The 22,954-nt window shown below is 44.6% G+C and overlaps 1 protein-coding gene across 2 annotated transcripts in view; it reads left to right on the top strand.

The window, feature by feature from the left end:
• Window positions 1–22,954, top strand: part of mute (muscle wasted) — a 421,459-nt gene that overhangs the window by 370,544 nt on the left and 27,961 nt on the right. The window lies entirely within an intron of this gene.

Here is a 22,954-nt window from a genome sequence, read left to right as displayed (position 1 = left end):
TTTATTTGGAAACCTTTCAGTTTTTTTCCTTTAACAAATAATATGTTTTAACGATATATATAATTGGGCTCATCTCTCAGGTTCTAAGTCAAGAGAGAGAGAGAGAGAGATAGAGACGGAGGGAGAGAGAGGAGGATAAACGTTTCGTTCAAGCGGGTAACGTTGTTCTCGTTTTTTTTTTTTGCTCTTCTCCCTAGTCGATAGAGGGGAAGAAGGTAAAACGTTTCTAGAGTTTTATTCTTGTTCCCAGGCTTTATGCGGTGAGAGATTTTAAACGTAGTTTATTTGATCTAGTGTTTAGTCTCTTTTCCAGCCACTGAATTCTTTATCTTTCATTATGTTTTTCTGTTACATTGTAATACTGTTTTCGCAATTACTACCTTTTAATGAAGGATAGGATTGCGTGTTTCAGGTACAAACCACTTAAAGTTTCGAGTTCAGTGAAATAAGTGCAAACAGAAAATCAAAAGTGATAAAGTGATATGCGCAAAGTGTTACAGTGTTGCGTTCGAGGGTTCGTCTGTTCGTGCCAGTTGTTCACCTAGTCCGATACCTCTTACAACTCCCAAGCCCAGGGAGAAGTAATGTCGAAGGACTTATGGGTTCATCAGGCCTTGATCGACGAACAGACGTTTCCCTCTGTGGTTTCGGGTGTATCTACACACGTTGCCGACGTGATCACCCCACCCACACAAAGACGAGAGAGCCCATTTATTCCTCGTCTGCGGAAGAGGTTTCTCGCAGAAACCATGGACCAAATCTTGCAGCTTTTAAGTGCAAGTCGGTCCCTTCCGCGCAAGTCCAACGGCCTAGGTGTAGCCACTGGGTCAGTTCGGACTCGCTGCAGTACGACAACTGCACACCTCCTAAGAGAGGCTAGGTGGTACCGCAACAGGCAGTAACTCCGTCTGTTGCCGCACCAGCTGTTTTAGACCCTCAGTCACAACGGACAGTAGCTCCGTTTGTTGTTGTCTTTCATAGACCCTAGTGGTCCATGCTGCAGACTATACAGTCTCAGCTTGCTGCTCCATGCAGGAGTATCATGCTGGAAGGTTGACAATGCAGCCTGTTTACCTACAACCCGCCGAGGTTGTGCGCTCAGCAGATACTGCGGCTGCCTGCTCCCACACCACACCTGTGAGAGCTCCTCCACCGATGCGCAGTCCTCACTGCCAGACGCATGTTCTTGCTGCACCATCTGCTAACATGGGTGAGCTGCCGCATCAGGAAGTTGCCGGGTTCCAGCACTATGCGGCATTCTCCTCAGCCCATGCAGCATGCTCTGCAGACCTTACAGCATGCTCCGCATACCATGCAGCATGAGCCGCATACCATGCAGCATGAGCCGCATACCATGCAGCATGAGCCGCATGCCTTACCTCATGCTCTGCATACCATACCGCATGCTCTGCATACCTTACAGCATGCTCTGCATACCTTACAGCATGCTCTGCATTCCTTACAGCATGCTCTGCATACCTTACAGCATGCTCTGCATACCTTACAGCATGCTCTGCATACCATACCGCATGCTCCTCAACCCACCGCAGCCCCTCCCACGCACCAGCACTCTGCTTTTGTTGTTGCCAGCTCCCACACTCCGTCTGCGGAGAAGGTTGACGATGCACCCGTGGGCCTACACCTCCCACGGTTGTGCGCCCGCATGGCTTCATGCTCTCACACTCTTGTTGTGAGAGCTCCTCCACCCATGCACAGTCAACCCTGCCAGAGGTATGATGACTCCCACACACAGAGCACTCCGTTGCCGTGCGGGAGCTACCACAAGCTGCCGTGTTTTTGACACGGTGTGTCAGCCTCCGCAACACACTGTGATTACCCGCCACTCGCCAGCAGCAAACTAGTCAGGCAGGAGTTGAGGCTTCCCCACACATCTTTGGTTGTTGCCAACTCACAAACTGTCATGCAGTTACATGACGTTGCCTTCTGGTCTGCTACTTATACACCAGTGCTGTATGTCCTCACGCTCCTGTTGTGGTTGACAGTTCAGTTTTTGACAGTTCACAGACTGTCAAGCAGTTTCATAACGTTGCCTTCTGGTCTGCTGCTTTTGCACCAGTGAAACCCTCACTGAGAGAACTTAGCTTTTCTCGGATATGGTTCCTGTAGATGAGAAAGTGCTGTTCTCCCTCCTTCTGATATTCCCTTGAGGACTCTGTCATTTGGAGAGGAGCCTTAAGCTGCTTAGCCTCCTATGGACTTTTATTTAAGCATAACATGCTTCCAGGGAGGGTAAATGGTTCCGCTTCAGTCGCTAACCCCGTCTGTTGCCCACACCTGCTCCCATAGACCTTGAGCTTTGTTGCAAGACATGCAGTCCAAGCTTAGTCCTTCTAGAGGATTTTTTTTTTTTACGGAGTCAGTGTGTCACTGGGAAGACGTTCAACAACCAGCAGAGGTGACTTGTTGTGACGCAGTGCGGCAACCTCAGCAACCCGATAAGGAGTTGTCTGTACTACCCAGACAGTCTAGACAGTTTCGGGTTGTCGCTGTACTTCCTCGCTTCCCCATGGTTGACAGTTCACAGACTGTGCAGCAGTACCATGATCTTGTGTCCGGCTCCGTCAGACGACTGGCTTTTAAGAGCTCCCACAAGTCGTCGCTGTCTGGAGAATCTCAGATGGACTATGGATCTGACCAAGGAACTGGGCCTCCTGGTCAATTTAGAGAAGTCCCAGCTCGTCCCATCCCAGATCATTGTCTACCTGGGTATGGAGATTCAGAGTCGAGTTTTTCGGGCTTTTCCGTCGGCCCCAAGGATCAACCAAGCCCTAGAATGCATCCAGAGCATGCTGAGAAGGAACCGATGCTCAGTCAGGCAGTGGATGAGTCTAACAGGGACACTTTCATCGCTGGCCCTGTTCATCGAGTTAGGGAGACTCCACCTCTGCCCCCTTCAGTATCATCTAGCTGCTCACTGGATAAAGGACATGACGCTAGAGACGGTCTCAGTTCCTGTTTCCGAAGAGATGAGGTCTACTCTAACGTGGTGGAAGAACAGCTTTCTTCTCAAGGAAGGTCTACCTTTGGCTGTTCAGAACCCCGACCGCCGTCTCTTCTCGGACGCATCAGACACGGGCTGGGGTGCGACATTGGACGGACAGGAATGCTCGGGAACATGGAATCAGGAGCAAAGGACACTTCACATCAATTGCAAGGAGTTGTTGGCGGTTCATCTGGCCTTGATAAACTTCAAGTCCCTCCAGCTAAACAAGGTGGTGGAGGTGGACTCCGACAACACCACAGCCTTGGCTTACATCTCCAAGCAGGGAGGGACTCATTCGAGGAAGTTGTTCTAGATCGCAAGGGACCTCCTCATCTGGTCAAAAGATCGAAAGCTCACGCTGGTAACGAGGTTCATTCAGGGCGATATGAATGTCATGGCAGATCGCCTCAGCCGGAAGGGTCAGGTCATCCCCACAGAGTGGACCCTTCACAAGAATGTTTGCAGCAGACTTTGGGCCCTGTGGGGTCAGCCAACCATAGATCTGTTCGCTACCTCGATGACCTAGAGGCTCCCGTTGTATTGTTCTCCGATTCCAGACCCAGCAGCAGTTCACGTGGATGCTTTTCTGCTGGATTGGTCCCATCTCGACCTGTATGCATTCCCGCCGTTCAAGATTGTCAACAGGATACTTCAGAAGTTCGCCTCTCACAAAGGGACACGGCTGACGTTGGTTGCTCCCCTCTGGCCCGCGAGAGAATGGTTCACAGAGGTACTGCAATGGCTGGTCGACATTCCCAGGACTCTTCCTCTAAGAGTGGACCTTCTACGTCAACCTCACGTAAAGAAGGTACACCCAAACCTCCACGCTCTTCGTCTGACTGCCTTCAGACTATCGAAAGACTCTCAAGAGCTAGAGGCTTTTCGAAGGAGGCAGCCAGAGCGATTGCCAGAGCAAGGAGGACATCCACTCTCAGAGTCTATCAGTCTAAATGGGAAGTCTTCCGAAGCTGGTGCAAGGCCAATGCAGTTTCCTCAACCAGTACCACTGTAACCCAGATTGCTGACTTCCTGTTACATCTAAGGAACGTAGATCCCTTTCAGCTCCTACGATCAAGGGTTACAGAAGTATGTTGGCAGCGGTTTTCCGCCACAGAGGCTTAGATCTTTCCACCAACAAAGATCTACAGGACCTCCTTAGGTCTTTTGAGACCTCAAAGGAACGTCGGTTGTCCACTCCAGGCTGGAATCTAGACGTGGTCCTAAGGTTCCTTATGTCATCAAGATTTGAACCTCTCCAATCAGCCTCTTTTAAGGACCTCACATTAAAAACTCTTTTTCCTCGTGTGCTTGGCAACAGCTAAAAGAGTAAGTGAGATCCACGCCTTCAGCAGGAACATAGTTTTCACATCTGAAACGGCTACATGTTCCTTGCAGCTCGGTTTTTTGCTAAAAACGAGCTTCCTTCACGTCCTTGGCCTAAGTCGTTCGAGATCCCAAGCCTGTCCAACTTGGTGGGGAACGAACGGGAGAGAGTACTTTGCCCAGTTAGAGCTCTTAGGTACTATCTAAAAAGGTCAAAACCTTTACGAGGACAATCAGAAGCCTTATGGTGTGCTATCAAGAAGCTTTCTCTTCCAATGTCTAAGAACTCAGTTTCTTACTACATCAGGCTTCTGATTAGGGAAGCACATTCTCATCTGAAGGAAGAAGACCTTGCTTTGCTGAAGGTAAGGACACATGAAGTGAGAGCTGTGGCTACTTCAGTGGCCTTCAAACAGAACCGTTCTCTGCAGAGTGTTATGGATGCAACCTATTGGAGAAGCAAGTCAGTGTTCGCATCATTCTATCTCAAAGATGTCCAGTCTCTTTACGAGAACTGCTACACCCTGGGACCATTCGTAGCAGCGAGTGCAGTAGTAGGTGAGGGCTCAGCCACTACATTCCCATAATCCCATAACCTTTTTAACCTTTCTCTTGAATACTTTTTATGGGTTGTACGGTCGGCTAAGAAGCCTTCCGCATCCTTGTTGATTTGGCGGGTGGTCAATTCTTTCTTGAGAAGTGCCGAGGTTAGAGGTTGTGATGAGATCCTTTAGTATGGGTTGCAGCCCTTTATACTTCAGCACCTAAGAGTCGTTCAGCATCCTAAGAGGACCGCTACGCTCAGTAAGGAAGACGTACTTAATAAAGGCAGAGTAATGGTTCAAGTCGTCTTCCTTACCAGGTACTTATTTATTTTATGTTATTTCTGGGCTCGAACCTGTGCCGCCCAGTGAATAAGCTCCATTTAGCACTTATTCCTAGGTAATTTACTGCTAAATATACCAGAGAAAAAATGTAAAGGAGTGCTAGGTTAACTAGCTCGCTCACCTATTGGTGTCGGTATAAAATTGGGCGTATATTCCAGAGGTCCCGCACTATTTAGATTAATCCACGACAGAGAACCCCAATAGAGGAGAGCCGTTCAACCTCACTCGGTACTACTACAATGCATCCGCTCAGAACCCAACTCCTTTTAGCACGACGAGTAAAGTAACCCGCATTTTTCTGGTGCTCTCGAATTTTGGTTATTTTCTAGTGAATTATGGCTTCTTCGTCGGTTTCCCAGGAGACACCGTCTAAGTTAAGTACCAAGCTGGGTTTTACTGTGTTTTGAGCAACCTAGATCGTTTAATATTTATATTATAGGAGTTTATTCTCTTCGTTCATACCGATCTTGCTTGATTTCACTACAGTTGGTACTCCTGTTTTTGAGAGCTTTTAATTTTCACTTGCGGTGTTACTATGTGTATTATTTTTATTATCAAATATTATTTGTTATTGTGAATATTCATTATTTAGCGTTTAGAATCCTCGTGGTTCATGGCTGCCGACCTTCTTGCTAAGGCGGCAATGTTATTTTTAGCCATCAGGTGTGTCTTTTGTGATTTAATTATTATGTTGCATGCCTTGCCCAAAAATTTTCTATGTGTTTATTCATATATTTAACGCTATTATTATTATTATAATGAATATTTGTGCCATTACTCCGTTTGATCTGTCTGGTTGGGGATCGTCAGTTGGTAGCCCTGCTACCTCGTATCACGTGATCCTCCCCCACGCTCCCCCTCTAGCTAGGTGGGAGGCTAGGCTTCTCCCCCCTCCACTAAGGGACCGTTGCCTTCCCTCCTTTTAGAGGGGGTAGTTAAGTGTTTATGGACTTTGTCCTCCGGGTGGCCCGGCGGTTTAGTCTCTGTCTAGTCTGGTTGGCCACCGGTCAACAGAGTTGGATCCCGGTGCACCCTATTTTATATTCACTTTTCATTCTGGCTTATGTTATACGAAACCCTCCGGGTTCGATTGGCAGTTCTTAGCTACAGTTCCGCCCCCCTATTATTTTATAACATTTCCTATGATGATTATATATGACAGATCACTACCCCGGAGTCCCTAAAGGAATTGGTATTGAATATACCTTTATTTCCCGGCCCGGGGTCTACCCCGCCCCGGGAAATCAGACACCATGTGTCTTAATTCCTTGTTATTGCATCCTTTTTATGCTCCCGGCTTGACCGGAATGGATGGCTATACTTTAGTTTCAAGTTAGACTTATGTTTAGGCCCGGGACCTCCGGTCCCGCCCCTATGTAAGAATATTACAGTTAAGCTCTAACCTTGCGTTAGACCTATGTTAGGCCCGGGTCCTCCGGACCCGCCCCTACTTAAAAAAAAAAAAAAAAAAAAAAAATAAGTACAGTTAAGCTCTAATCTTGTGTTAGACCTATGTTAGGCCCGGGTCCTCCGGACCCCACCCTACTTAAAGAATAGTACAGTTAAGCTCTATTCTTGTGTTAGACCTATGTTAGGGCCGAGTCCTCCGGATCCGCCCCTACTTAAAGAATAGTACAGTTAAGCTCTAATCTTGTGTTAGACCTATGTTAGGCCCGGGTCCTCCGGACCCGCCCCTATTTAAGAGAATTACAGTTTCTCATATACTATTCTTTTTATAGATGGTGCATTGTCTGACGCCGGCCTGTGCAGCTGTTCTGCACCAGCCTTGTGGCCACTCCGTCTGCCGATCTCACGCCCCTTGTGGGGTTCAACTGGAAGACGTGGTGGTATGGCACCCGGATAACTGTGTGATTTGCTTCGACCTTATCACTACCCTTGGATCTGACTCGGTGAGTCCCGTTGGCTATATTGCCTTCTTATTTTATTTACTATTAGTAAGATATATATGGTCTTGAAGGACCATTGGGAGTCTCCCTTTTATAATTCCCACTATTATTTCAGGCATCCCCGGAGCAAAAGTCTGCGGCTCGGGCCACACTGAAGGTGTGGGTTGGTGGGTTTGCCCGGAATGTGAAGTCTAAGCGGCCGTACGTCCTATCTGAGGACTACTGCACCATGGTTTACCCCAACGCCAAGTCTTCAGCTGCTGTGGCTAGGCATGTGGCAGCTCCCATCATTGCCCACATTGATGCCACTATAACGGGTCTCATCGACCCAGAGCAAGATCCATCGGACGCCCCCGGAGGTCTGGAGGATAATGTTGCCTCCATGAACCTGGACGTCGAACCAATGTTGCTAGACGAGCCGGATACAGGTAGGGTGGTAAGTGAGGCAGGTGTGTCCGGCGCTGAGATTCCTATCCTCAGCCCCGCTCTTTCTTCTTCTTCTGATCGCTCTTCTTTTCTTGGATTTTCTGGGGACCGTGATTCGTCTCAACGTTCATACCCGGTTCCCCCTAAGGATAAGTCTACTTCAAGGACCTTACCCAAAGCCCGCAAGCCTCACAAGACTTCTCATGGCTCTAAACATTGTACGAACCCGTCTTCAAAGACCTCTGGTTCCTCCTCTAAGTCTCACGACCCGGGAGTTCCTTCCGCCCCTCCTGCTGCTAGCCCGGGCCTTTCCGAATCAGCCATGCTTCGCATCGTGTCGGAGATGCAGGCAAAGTTGGTTTCGGAGATGCAGTCGAGGATGGACTCGATGTTCTCTAACTTCGGTCAGAGAATTGGGGCGTTAGAGCAAGGAGCTCCGGAGAGAGTCCAAAGCTCTCTCATCCCGGATGCCTCTAAGCTCCCGCTGTTTGCCAAGAACAACCCCTGGCGGATGGCTCTTCATTCCCCGTTCTCGGATGGAATGTTGACTCTGGAGGGCCTTGGCACTCGTCCTCTAGAGGACTTTGAATTCTTTCCTCCTGGTCTGGCATTTCCATTTCATGGTTATGCCAGACTTACTGAGGAAGCTTTAGTTCGATTAGACAAGGTCCCCAAAGAGACGGTCATCTTCCTGAAGGAGCAAGCCCAATCTGTTTGGGCCAGATTTTTGAATGACATCGGCTGCACTAACACCATGCTGACGCCTTATAAAAGCTCCTTTACGATGTTCTTAATGGACAAGAACACCTTGACTCCATGCGTCAATAAGGTGGCAGAGCTTGCCTTTCAATATGCTTTGGAGGAGAAGCCCTTGCCTCCCATCCGAGAGGTGGATCCAATCTCCCTCCTTCTTCCCTCAGGTATTGAGTGTTGGGACAACGTCCATACCACCTTTACCTCCGGCAAGCTTGCAGCAGACTGTGCCTCAGTCTTGTTTAGTGAGAAGCTTCCCCGTCTCCCGGAATCCCTCATTAAACAGGAATATGATTCCCGCCTACGTGTGGGCCGTACTCTAAACCTGGCCACATCCACGGAGTCGATAGCCTTGACTTACGATACGGAGAGTATTTTTAAGTCTCTCAACAAGGCTACGTTACAGTCTTTATATTATGACTTATATATGACTTCGCTACTGCTAAACGCAGATGTCGCAAGCATGTCCTAGCTGAGGCGACGATTAGGCATGAACCTAATAAACTCATCCGGTCCTCCTGTTGGGGTTCAAATCTCTTCCCCGAGGATCTCGTAGAGGAAGTCTTGGCGGAGGCCACTAGGGTTAATCAGAGCCTTAAAGCCCGTTGGGGTTTGACCCCTAAACGCAAGTATGACCCCGCAAATTATCAAGCCCGGGGTAGGAAGAAGCTTAGACCATATACCTCCACCCAGTTCAGGCAACAACAGAGTGCTTCATCCAACTTCCGGCTGCCTCTTCCTCCATCTTCTGTTGTCCCTGCACAGCCTTCCACCTCTCGGGCTCCTTCGGATGACTATGTCACCGTTCTGCTACCTAAGAGCCAGCTTTCTGGTGCCTCCGCCACTTCCCCTGCCTTTAACCAGTCTTACGAGGCTCATAGCTCTTCCCAGAGTTATGGTAGAGGTAGAGGCTACCACCGTGGCTCTAACCAGAACAAAGGCAGGGGAAGAGCCTTTCGCAGAGGAAAGAACTTCCGAGGCGGACGTGGAGGCAACTCCTCAAACCAATACTGAGGTGCAGCAGGTAGGGGGGAGGCTCTATGCCTTCCGCAACAAATGGAGGTTCAGTCCCTGGGCGTTCAGTATCATCTCCAAGGGACTGGGGTGGAGTTGGATTCAAGGACCTCCTCCTCCGAACAAATTTCGTCAACATTCCACTCCGGACCTGGTCGAATTTGTCCAGGATCTTTTACAAAAGAACGCCATACAAGAAACGAAACATCTGAAGTTTCAAGGTCGGCTGTTCAGTGTCCCGAAGAAGGATTCAGACAAGAGAAGAGTGATTCTAGATCTATCCCTTCTCAACTTGTCCATTCAATGCGACAAGTTTCGAATGCTTACCGTCTCGCAGGTGCGGACCTTACTTCCCCGTGGGGCCGTCACCACCTCTATCGATCTTACAGACGCCTACTATCACGTCCCGATAGCGAGACACTTCCGTCCGTACTTAGGCTTTCGCTTAGGGGACAAAAGTTACTCCTTCAAGGTGATGCCTTTCGGGCTCAACATCGCCCCAAGGATCTTCACAAAGCTAGCAGAAGTCGCTGTTCAGGAACTCAGGAATCTAGGGATTCAAGTAGTAGCCTATCTGGACGACTGGCTCATTTGGTCAGACACCTCCCAAAATTGCCTAAAAGCCACTCACAAAGTCATCCATTATCTTCAGTCTCTAGGCTTCCAGATCAACTTCAAGAAGTCCCGTCTTCTTCCAAAATCGAAGTTCCAATGGCTCGGCCTGCAATGGGATCTTATATCTCATACTCTGTGTCTTCCCAGACCCAAGAGGTTAGAGATTGCAAGGAACACCAAACGCTTTCTCAAAGACAAAGTAAGTTCCAGACGACTCCAAGAGAAGATTCTGGGGTCCCTTCAGTTTGCCTCAGTGACGGATCTTCTTCTGAAGGCAAAATTGAAAGATATCAATCGTGTCTGGCGTTCGAGGGCGAACCGGAAGCTCCGGGACAGGAAAGTCCGCCTTCCTCCCATTCTACGGGAAAGACTTCTTCCTTGGACAAGAGCAAACAGTCTGTCAAAGTCAGTTCCCCTTCGATTTCCGCCTCCGGAATTAATCATTCACACAGACGCATCCTTATCAGGTTGGGGCGGCTATTCTCACCTCAAGAAAGTTCAAGGTCTTTGGACTCCCTTGTTCCGCCATTTTCACATCAATGTGCTAGAGGCCATGGCAGTTCTTCTAACCCTGAAACGTCTCGCTCTTCCCAAGAAACAACACCTTCGTCTGGTCCTCGACAGCGAAGTGGTGGTCCGCTGCCTCAACAGAGGCGGGTCAAAGTCAGGGCCTCTGAACCATGTTCTAGTAGCCATATTCTCCCTAGCAGCCTCGAACCGTTGGCATCTTTCAGCTGTCCACCTGGCGGGAGTCCGGAATGTAGTGGCAGACGCCCTGTCCCGGACCTCCCCTCTAGAATCGGAATGGTCACTCGATCTAAAGTCATTTCGGTGGATTCTCTCTCAGGTTCCCGGTCTCCAAGTGGACCTCTTCGCCACGGAATCCAACCACAAATTGAGAGTATATGTGGCTCCCAATCTAGACCCTCAGGCTTACGCCACAGACGCCATGTCACAGAATTGGGACAACTGGGAAAAGATTTATCTCTTTCCCCCGGTGAATCTTTTACTGAAAGTTCTAGACAAACTGAGATCCTTCAAGGGACAAGTAGCCTTGGTCGCACCCAACTGGCCCAAGAGCAACTGGTATCCTCTCCTGCGGGAGTTGAGACTATACCCTCACCCGATACCCAATCCGGTTCTGTCTCAGATAGTACAAACACGCGTTGTGTACGCTTTCTCAAACATTCAGAGCGCCCTAACTTTATGGACTTTATGAAGTTTGCGGCTATGCATGGTGCCAATATTGATCCTCAAAACACCTTGTTCCTAGAATCGGATAAACGGGATTCCACCATCCGCCAGTATGACTCTGCAGTTAAAAAGTTGGCAAAATTTTTAATAGACTCAGACGTGAACTGTATGAACTTGAACCTTACAGTCACTTTCTTTAGATCTTTATTAGAATCAGGTCTGGCAGCCAATACTATCACCACTATTAAATCGGCTCTGAAAAAGATCTTCCTAGTGGGTTTTAACATAGACTTAACCGACTCTTTGTTAGCTTCAATTCCGAAAGCTTGTGCCAGACTGAAACCGGTTACTCGTCCTACCCCGGTGACCTGGTTCCTTAATGACGTACTCAAATTGGCTTCTGATACCATTAACAGTTCTTGTGATTACATGCCCCTTCTCAGGAAAACACTTTTCCTAGTGAGCTTGGCTTCCGGGGCAAGAATTTCTGAATTGGCAGCCTTGTCGAGAGACCCGGGTCATATTGACTTTCTGCCTTCAGGAGAGGTCCTTCTTTCTCCTAACAAATTCTTTTTGGCTAAGAATGAAGACCCTCAAAACAGATGGACCTCCTGGAAAATTGTTCCCCTCACGCAAGATCCGTCGCTGTGCCCTGTCACTACTCTTAGGTCTTATTTATCCCGGACCTCCTCTAACTCCTCGGGGCCTCTATTCGTTAGAGAACAAGGCGGTACCATTACTATTAAAGGGATCAGGCAACAAATTTTGTATTTTATTAAACAAGCTAACCCGGACTCTTTTCCTCTTGCACATGATATCAGGGCGGTTGCCACCTCGGTGAACTTCTTTCACCACATGAATTTTACAGACCTTTCCAGGTATACAGGGTGGAAATCACCGTCAGTGTTCAAGAAACACTACCTTAAACATTTGGAAGCCCTAAAATTTTCTACAGTAGCCGCAGGGAGCGTAGTTACTCCCGAGTAACTCACAGGTTAATGCCTTGACTCTTTATCTCTCCCTCTTACCTGCCTCATTTATACCCTATTGTATTCGTTGGTCTCGCACCTGAATACTGTTATTATATTTGTAAATTTTATGCTCCTGAGTATCTGTATATATTATCACTCACGGCATTATTATACCTACCTTATTGGATTTATGTTCATATTTAAGATACCCTTATAATTGTTTTTTGGTACTCATCTCCGATTAAAGCATCCTGTATTTCTCTTACGCTTATGTTTTTTCCTTTATTTTGCAAGTTTGGTGACATTTTTCTCTTGTATAGATTCACTGGGCGGCACAGGTTCAAGCCCAGAAAAGGGATTTTGACGTAGGAAAAATCTATTTCTGGGCGAGGGACCTGTGCCGCCCAGTGAACCCTCCCAGCTCCTCTCCCTTGGAGTCCCCAAACTTTGGGTGCTAAGGAGTTGGGTTCTGAGCGGATGCATTGTAGTAGTACCGAGTGAGGTTGAACGGCTCTCCTCTATTGGGGTTCTCTGTCGTGGATTAATCTAAATAGTGCGGGACCTCTGGAATATACGCCCAATTTTATACCGACACCAATAGGTGAGCGAGCTAGTTAACCTAGCACTCCTTTACATTTTTTCTCTGGTATATTTAGCAGTAAATTACCTAGGAATAAGTGCTAAATGGAGCTTATTCACTGGGTGGCACAGGTCCCTCGCCCAGAAATAGATTTTTCCTACGTCAAAATCCCTTTTTTGAATAACTAATAAAATGAAATACGGGATACTTAGCTTCTTTGTTAACATGTATGCTGGTCTCCACCCACCACCCTGGGTGTGAATCAGCTACATGATCATCGGGTAAGATTAATATTGAAAAATTTTATTTCCATTAGTAAAATAAATTTTTGAATATACTTACCCGATGATCATGAATTTAAGGACCCGCCCTTCCTCCCCATAGAGAACCAGTGGACCGAGGAGAAAATTGAGTTCTTGTTGACAAGAAGTACTTGAGTACCTGCTCACAGATGGCGCTGTTGTGTACACCCCCACCTGTATAGCGATCGCTGGCGTATCCCGACCGTAGATTTCTGTCGGGCAACAGAGTTGACAGCTACATGATCATCGGGTAAGTATATTCAAAAATTTATTTTACTAATGAAAATAACATTTTGTCATCTTCTGATAAAATTCTGCATAATAGGGCAAGAATATCACCACCTAAGGCTTTTCTTGCCTCTCATTAAACTGCTAGTATTCCCCACAAAAGAAATTTGCCATCTTCTGATAAAATTCTGCATAATAGGGCAAGAATATCACCACCTAAGGCTTTTCTTGCCTCATTAAACTGCTAGTATTCCCCCAAAAAGAAATTTGCCATCTTCTGATAAAATTCTGCATAATAGGGCAAGAATATCACCACCTAAGGCTTTTCTCACCTCTTATTAAACTGCTAGTATTCTCCCAAAAAGAAATTTGTCATCTTCTGATAAAATTCTGCATAATAGGGCAAGAATATCACCACCTAAGGCTTTTCTCACCTCATTAAACCTTTGTCCCCCATTACAAAGGATAATACTAACCTCTCTCAGGCTATATCTGCCTGATTTGATGGAGGTTTCACATAAAACAGAGTTATCAGGTGCACCTGTAGTGGGAAAAACACCAAAACCTGATAAATCACCCCCATCCATTAAAAACACCAAAGTTATGACCTCTAATAGATGATGTTCTGTCTGTTGATATTTCCGATGAACAGGAAAACTTCTTAAATCAATAAAGAATTCAAGTTGAATTCCACCATCCCCCTCAAGAATTAGGTAAAAAGATCATTGAAAAGGCTAATGTAAAACCTAACTTATCTAGACCCACACTTAAGAAGCCTACTGAAAATATTGTTAAATCAAAATGTGGCAATGGGAAGACCTCATCTAAGATGTCTTCCAGAAAATAATATATAGTTTTCTCCTCCATTTTACAATAGAATTATCAGGGTTTAAGGACCAAATATGAAGAACTTAAGCTCCTCATTCGTGAGCACTCCCCTATAGTTGTTTGTCTACAGGAGAACAGGCTTAATGCTAATACTCCATGTCCTTGAGAGTCTGTTAGCTATAGGACACCATATGATCAACAAACAGGGAGCCATGGCAGAAGTCTTACATACATTCACCAAGATGTTCCCCAAATATCTTTACCTATTTGTACCCCTCTGCAGGCAGTGGTTGTACAAATTGATGTAAGGAAAAAGTACTCAATTTGCTCCTTTTATTTGCCTCCTAATGACAACATCTCGTATAATGATTTAGTAGAGGTGATTCAATAACTCCCTCAACCTTTTCTCTTGTTGGGGAGATTTTAATAGTAGAAATCCTTTATGCGGCGATGTTTTAGCAAACACAAGGGGCAACATTATATCATCAATTGTGGAAAATGAAGATGTGGGACTACTTAATACAGGAGAGCCCTCACACTTCCATGTTCAGACAGGTACCTTTTCGTGCATTGACCTATCATTCGCAAGCTGTAATTGCCTTCTCAATTTTTATTGGAGGACATTAGATGATTGCCATACTAGTGATCATGCACCTATCATTATAAACACTAGCAATGGTCTAGCTTTACAGAGATTGCCGCGATGGAATCTTGACACGGCAGACTGGGATAGATTTCATGAGCTAAGCAAAATTGAAGGGAATGCAGAACAGTTTGAGAATATTGATGATGCCATAGACTTGTTGAATGGAACCTTCCATACAAAGGAGTCAATTCAATACCCAAAACGACAGGGATATTCAAACGATGACCAGTCCCTTGGTGGGGTTCAGAACTAACTGCCCTGCACAGAGCCACAAGCAGGTCTTTAACTTGATTGTGCAGACGCCGTACCAAGGAGAATTTGATTGTATACTAGAAATGTAGAGAACAGCTCCGTCATGCCTTGAAAGAAACTAGGCGCCAGTCTTGGTTGTCTTTTTTTTCCTCCATTAACTGTAGAACATCACCATCTTCTGTGTGAAGGAAAGTAAAAAAGATAGCAAGCAAATTCACCACAAACCCACCACCAGTGTTGAAGATTAGGGGACAGTATATGATTGGAGCAACAGGTTAGCAATGCCCTGGCTGATCATTTCTTAAATGTATCATGCAAGTGTGAAGCAACCCCTGGTCACCAGTATAGGAGCATTGAAGAAAAGAAAACTTTAAATATTGCAACAGGAAGGGAAGAGTCATACAATTCTCCTTATAGTGGAAGAGAATTTGATCGCACTTGCTATGATACAGCCCCTGGACCTGATGGAATTCCATATGCAATGATTAAACATATACCTGTTAATACCAAGTTGTTTATTATAAGCATTATTAACTGAATATGGCATGATCGTAGTTATCCAAGTGTTTGGGAACTAGCCATTATTTTAGTCTTTTTAAAACCCGGTAAGGATTGTCACGTATACCTTGTTTGTGAATCTCTGTTTGAGGTCATGTGAATGACCTCAGCTAGCTGGCTCGCTTGGGAGTGTGTGCCTTCTCAGCTTCCACTGGCGACAAGAGTCTATCTCTATGTCAAATTGCAAACAAAGGGTTTTTTCTGTCTCCTCCTTGTTTTCGCAGATTCCTTGGGGGGACTTTGGGTGAGCAACGGCTTCTGGAGAGCGAAGGCCTACCGGTTGGATCCGGATTGCCATGATGAATACAACTATGATTGGTCTTCTTCTCATGACATCATGGGGTCACGCCCAGCAACGCCCGCGGCCATGAATCAGTTGGGCTTAAGATTTCACAAAGAGCAGATAAGATATTTTCGTAGTTGCTTTGCTTGCCACGACCCATACTCTCACCTTATGGACTTAGAATTCTTGCCTTATAAATGTTGAACTTAGAAATTTACAGAGAGGAAACTGTATTAAAGTATCGTAAAAATTCCTTCGTTCCGTGACCGTTGTTCGCCCAAGTATAATTGTATTACGCTACTGTTTGATGAAGAGCACTTATTTTATGAAATAGACTAATAATTTCCCAGACTTTAAAGCAATTCAAGTGTGCTCAGACCTGTGTATCATTTACTTAGTGAAATACATATTGTCAGATACAAATTAATATTTGTCTTACCCCGCCACTTGAACTTTATTTTATTTTTGATAGTAATTGTTAAGAACAGTGACAAGAATAAGTTTTTAGCTGCAAACTATCGACCACTTGCATTGACATATTGTTCATTTAAGATCATGGAGAAGATGGTCAATGCAAGACTGATTTGGTACCTAGAAAAGAAGGGTATTTTATCACCTATCCAGTGTGGATTTGGAAAAATGCACTCGACGACTGATATGTTGATACGACTTGAATCCTCTATTTGTGAAGCCATTACTTCCAAACAGCACCTTGTAAAAGTCTATTTTTATCTTGAAAAAGCATATGATACTGCATGGAGATATGGTATACTTAAAACCATCCATAATTTGGGATTACGAGGAGAGCTTACCATTGTACAGTACATTCAATAATTTATTTCACATAGATTTTTTCAAGTGAAAGTGGGGAAAACTTTATCAGAGGGAAAATGTCTGAAAAGAGTTCCCCAGGGTAGTGTGCTAAGTGTAACCCTATTTGTACAAGCAATTAATGGGACATCCTTTGTCATTTCTCAAGATATTCTCTGAACTCTATTTGTAGATGATCTCTATATCATTTTCTGGAGCTAGAATGGCAATGGTTGAGAGAAAACTACAACTTGCAATTGACAAAATTATTCAGTGGGCTGATATGAATAGGCAATGGTTGAGAGAAAACTACAACTTGCAATTGACAAAATTATTCAGTGGGCTGATATGAATAGGTTTAAGTTTTCCACAAGCAAAACTACTATTGTCCATTTCTGTCATATTCAGGGAGTACATCCAGACCCTGATATGTATGATATGTACATCAAAGGTCAACGGATCCCATGTGCAAGTGAAGCTAGGTTTTTAGGCTTGATATATGATTTTAGGTTGACGTGGGTTCCTCACTTGAAATCATTAAAAGCAAAATTGCTTGATGCTTTGAAGCTTTTAAAAGTTTTGTCCCATACATCATGGGTGGCAGACTGCAAAACTATTTAAAAGTTATACAAGGCATTAATTTTTTTCAAAAGTTAGTTATGGGTGTGAGATATACTTCTCAGCCACCCCAAGTCGACTAAAGATTTTAGATTCTATACACCATACTGCTATAAGATTGGCAACAGGAGCATTCAGAACTTCGCCTATTCCAAGCCTCCTTGTTGATGCGGGAAAATTATCATTAGACCTTTACCAAAAGTCTTTTATTCGGCATTGGTTAAGGTTGCAAAGGCTTCCTAATTCTTAAGCTTGTCAGATTGCAAGCCTTGTAAAGCACTCAACATACTTTGAGATGCACCCAAAATCCCCTCAACCTTATGGTTTTCGGGTGAAACAATTGATAGACAGTCTTGATACAGTTAGAACTAAGATGCTTCCATGTAAGGTATCATCAACGCCTCCATGGAAATTACCAGAGGTATCTTTATACAAATATTTTGTTGGAGTTAAAAAGAATATGACTGACTTAGAAGCCAGGTCCCTTTTTATAGAACATGGTGGAGGACATAAGGAAGCGACTTTTATATATACTGATGGCTTCAAATCCGATGCTGGTGTTGGATTGGGAGTATATAGTACTAATTTTAGATGTAGACGTGCAATTCCTCTAGCATCCTCTATATTTATTGCTGAACTATATGGCATACTAACCGCCATTGAGAAAATAGCGTTACAAGACGAGGGCAATTTTACCATTTTTAGTGATGCAAGAAGTGTCCCACAAGCTTTAGAAGTTTTGAATTCCAATAATCCTTTAGTTTTAAAGATTTTAGAGTGGCTTTTAATTATTGGTATGAAAGGTATAGCAGTTAGATTTTGCTGGGTTCCGGCACACGTAGGCATGTCTGGAAATGAGAAGGTGGATTCACTGGCAAAGAGTACTGCATCATCAAGATAGGGAGATAGCCAATGGGAGAGCAGGACTATTTGTTCTGACGCAATATACAAACCTCGTAATCATTTTATATAGGAATTCGCTTCAGCTCAGCTGAAACAGCCGAAGAGAAAGAAAACCAGGCAGTTGTGCTGATTGGTTGGCTGGCGGTATGGGGCGGAGCTTAGCTCCCCCCCTCCACCAACAGCCCGCTTTCCTCATTCACTCGCTTCGGCTCTATGTGGATGGTTGAGCTACTCTCCGCTCTCTACGCTGCAAGCCTTTGCCTTCTCTTGTGCTTGTGTACTAGTGATTGGTCATTGTTATGAAGGAGAAAGTTACTCTTTAAGATGCGATGTTGTGCAGGCTGTGGCGGGTGTTGCAGTGGGTGGCTTTCATCACCTTCAGTAGATCCGCACACGCTCTGCTCGACATGCAGGGGAAAACCTTGCTCTCAAGGTTATCCTGGCCGCCATTTTGGGAAGCCCGGATTCGCAGCCTGTCGGGGTTTTCTCGGGTTTCACCGGGGGAGCGGTTAAACTTAGCGCTCCCGCTATTTCGACGATCCCGAGAAACACCCAACAGATTGTTGGACTGTCTGATACCGATGATGACACATTACCTGGTAAGAAGGGGGAATTTTGGGCGTCTCGGATTATCAGGTAAGCTTTACTTAAATTTGTTAAGACGCCATTTGAATATGGTGGACGAGCTTCAACAACGTCATATGAATGATACGATTGTTGATGAACACATGAATGTAATTGAGTTTGTAACAGGTTTGCCAGGTTGGCCTTTTTCAGCTAAAGACATCAAATTTGGTCTTTTTTTAATATGAAATTGGTTATCCTTTAGCAATATCATAAAAGGTTGGCCTTAGAGGCTATACCTTTGGCCTTTTTTTAACTTCTTATAGCTGCAGTTGATCAAAGTTGGCCTTTACTCACTAGGAAACCTGGGAACCCTGGGTTGTAACTTTATCGACTCCCATGTTCACTGATGTCCCTGTTGTCGTATGGGCACAGCAAAGGAAGATATCCCTGTTGACAAGATTCATACAGGGAGAGAAAAACATGATGGCAGACGGCCTCAGCAGGAGGAATCAGGTTCTTCCCACAGAGTGGACACTGCATCTGGATGTATGCAAGAAACTTTGAAGGATTTGGGGTCGCCCACTCAGAGATCTATTCGCGACCTCAAAAACGAAAAGGCTGGAGACTTATTGCTCCCCAGTTCCGGACCTCAAAGCGACACACACAGACGCGTTCCTGATGGATTGGTCTCACCTGGATGTGTACGTGTTTCCTCCATTCAAAGTGCTGTACAAGGTACTACAAAAGTTCGTGTCTCACAAGGGAACTAGGTTGACTCTAGTAGCTCCCTTCTGGCCGTCAAGAGGTTGGTTCACAGAGGTACTGGAATGGATGGTGGACGTTCCAAGACCCCTGCCATTGAGAATAGATCTTCTCAAACAACCTCACTTGGCAAGAAACCATCTAAACCTCGAAGCTCTACTCCTGACTGCCTTGAGACTATCGAAAAACTCGCAAGATCTAGAGGATTTTCAAAGGAGGCAGCCAAGGCTATTGCTAGAGCAAGGAGGACTTCTACCATCAAGGTTTATCAGTCCAAGTGGGAGGTTTTTAGAGGATGGTGTAGAGCTAACTCAGTTTCTTCATCCAGTACCTCTGTAACTCAAATTGCCAATTTCTTTCTGGAACTTAGAAGAAAGCACAATTTTTCCTCCTCGACCATCAAAGGGTACAGGAGTATGCTGGCAGCTGTCTTCAGGCACAGGGATTTAGATCTCTCTAGGACCTTCAGGATCTTCTCAGATCTTTTGAAACCTCTAAGAAGCATCAACAGGAATCACCAGCCTGGAATTTAGATGTGGTTTTAAAATTCCTCATGAGTGACAGATTCGAACCTTTGCACTTGGCTTCTTTAAAGATCTGACTTTCAAGACTCTATTTTTAGTAAGTCTAGCAACAGCTAAGAGAATCAGTGAAGTTCATGCTTTTAGCAAGAACATTGGCTTCAGAAACGGGAAAGCCATATGCTCTTTGCAACTTGAATTTTTGGCCAAAAACGAACGTCCTTCTCACCCATGGCCAAAATCTTTCGAGATTGCTAATCTCTCTGATATGGTGGGAGAAGAATTGGAGAAGGTTCTGTGTCCAGTTAGAGCACTGAAGTTCTATCTGGACAGAACTAAAGATTTAAGAGGAAATTCAGAAGCTCTTTGGTGTGCAGTCAGGAAGCCTGCATTACCTATGTCTAAAAATGCCTTATCATTTTTCATAAGACTTTTAATTAGAGAGGCTCACTCACACTGTGGTGAGGCAGACCTTAAGCTGCTTAAAGTTAAGACTTATGAACTTAGAGCTGTGGCAACTTCTGTAGCTTTTAAACAAAATTGTTCTCTGCAAAGCATCATGGATACAACCTTTTGGAGGAGTAAATCTGTATTCGCATCGCATTACTTGAAACGTGTCCAGACTCTTTATGAAGACTGCTACACTTTGGGACCATTCGTAATAGCAAATGCAGTAGTAGGTGAAGGATCTACCACTAGACGCCCCTAATCCCTAGTACCCTTTTTCTTTTCTAGGAACTTGTTTATATTTTATGGTTGTATGTGGAGATTGGTCGACAGTCTTCCGCAATCTTTGATTTAGTCAGGTGGTCATTTTGTTCTTTGAGAGCACCCGGAACAAGGGTATTAGTTGAGGTCCTGTCAGCCTAGAGGTTATTACCCGTTTGACAGCTCCTAGGGATCTTCAGCCCCCTGAGTGGATCGCTGGATCTCATAAAGATAGCAGACATAATGAGGCAGAGAATCATTGAAGTCAGCTTCTTTAACAGGTACGAACCCTTAAGCTTGTTTTTATTTAACTCTTATGTGATATTCCAACAATGTTGCTGTCTCTGACCCTCCACCAAGGGTGTCAATCAGCCATTATTATATAACCAGCGGGTAAGTTTAATGTTTAAAAATGATATTTTCATAATAAAATAAATTTTTGAACATACTTTCCCGCTGGTTATATAACTTATAATCCCACCCCCCTCCCCTCTAGAGACCTATGGGCATGGAAAATATGGTGCTGGATGGAATGGTTCTGCCTAGCTCCAGTGGTGGCGCTAGTGTACACCTGGCAACTCAATCTGCGATTGCTGCAAGTTTTTAAATTTCTGCCAGACATCAGGGACTAAAGCCATTGTTATATAACCAGCGGGTAAGTATGTTCAAAAATTTATTTTATTATGAAAATATCATTTTGCACATTATAAGTTTATAAGTGCCCTCAAATTTCAGACACAGCTTTTCCTTATTCCAAACAAAATAGCAGTTCTGAACATTGTTTGTTTTCTTACCTTCAGCTGAAGATTTTCATATTTGGCAGTATGCGTCCTCGAGGATCTTTTCTTTACAGTGAATAAGGGCAATTGTATGAATTTTGATTCGAGTGCTCATAACAGAACAGCTAGTTTTTATTCAGTTCTTATTGTGGCTGTATGCATTTACAACAATGATTAAAAGGTAAATAATGTTGATTTTACTATTCTCTTTTACTTTTTTAGCTTACTGAACCAGAAGATGGCTTAAAAAAGTGAAGTAAAGGAGCTTAGTGTATTGTAAATTGGTTTCTCAATTTGATAAAGAAACTCGCATGATACACGAGTTATATGATAAAATCCTATTTTATGTGTGAAAATTTGCGGGTGGCAACATTTATTTTAATAGTACTGTATTTACTTAAGTTTAACGCAATTCGTATGATTAGTACACAATCTCTCTCTCTCTCTCTCTCTCTCTCTCTCTCTCTCTCTCTCTCTCTCTCTCTCTCTCTCTCTCTCTCTCTCTCTCTCTCTCAGGAATACATGCAAGATAAACAATTTTCGTAATGGGAATTCATCTTCTTTTAACTGTACATTTATGTTTTTATTAATATTACTTGATGATTTTTAACATCACTTTGGCTGTGGCTGAGCTTTCAGGTTACCAGCTTTCAAGAATGGCTCCTATGGGAGCTCTTTTTGCCGGCCCTTGGGGTTCGGCCTGTGATGGATCTTTGGGGTTACCAGCTTCCAAAGGAAACTCCCCGCAAGGCCTCTTTCTTCCATTCTTGCAGATTTAACTGTTGCTGGATCTTCGGGTTTTCAGCTTCCAAGGAAGGCTTCAATGGTGGCTCTTCTTACCAGTGCTAAGGATTTGGCTGTTGCTGAGCCTTCAGGTTCCCAACTTCCAAGTAATGGTGCAGTTGGAGTTTTTCCTTCCATTCCAAGTTTTGAAGGCATAGTAGTGGTGGGAAATGTCCCATTGGGGCTTTTACCTTGGACATTGAGGAGGGGGAATTTTGATAGTAAAGTTTGTTACTTCTGTATTCACCTAATGTTTATATATATGCATACCCACTTCCCCAATGACTAGTGATGTCAAGAAGATAAGCAATTAGTTTGAACTTCATAACTGGAAGACAAAGCATTTCCAACTTATCCCAGCCAAGGTTATTGCCATTAACCACTACTTTTCTTGCAATGTCTTACTGAACAATTATATAGCTGTAGGTTCCCTACGACGGCAGACAATAGATTCAAAACTACCGCGGTGGCGTCGCCATTGCTGATGTGGGCGATGTCATATCCCTCCACTCGAGGGAGCTACAGGTACAACTGTCCAGGTAACCTCAATTCGTTCTCTGCCGGCTTTTGGTGAACATTGGTGGTCGGTGCAGACTTTTTTCTTCATTTGTTGGGAAGTATTATCTCTCCAATATCGGTGAAATTGCCTCAATACTGCATTAGAGACATGGTCCTATTGAAAGGAGAGAAAACAGAAAGACTTTCAGTTTCAGGCTGCATGTCAGTATAAAC

Source organism: Palaemon carinicauda, chromosome 26 (genome assembly GCF_036898095.1).
Source record: "Palaemon carinicauda isolate YSFRI2023 chromosome 26, ASM3689809v2, whole genome shotgun sequence".
In the NCBI taxonomy this organism is placed as follows: Eukaryota; Metazoa; Arthropoda; class Malacostraca; order Decapoda; family Palaemonidae; genus Palaemon; species Palaemon carinicauda.
Note: the sequence above shows the minus strand (reverse complement) of the source record. Positions and strands in the feature narration are given on the sequence as shown.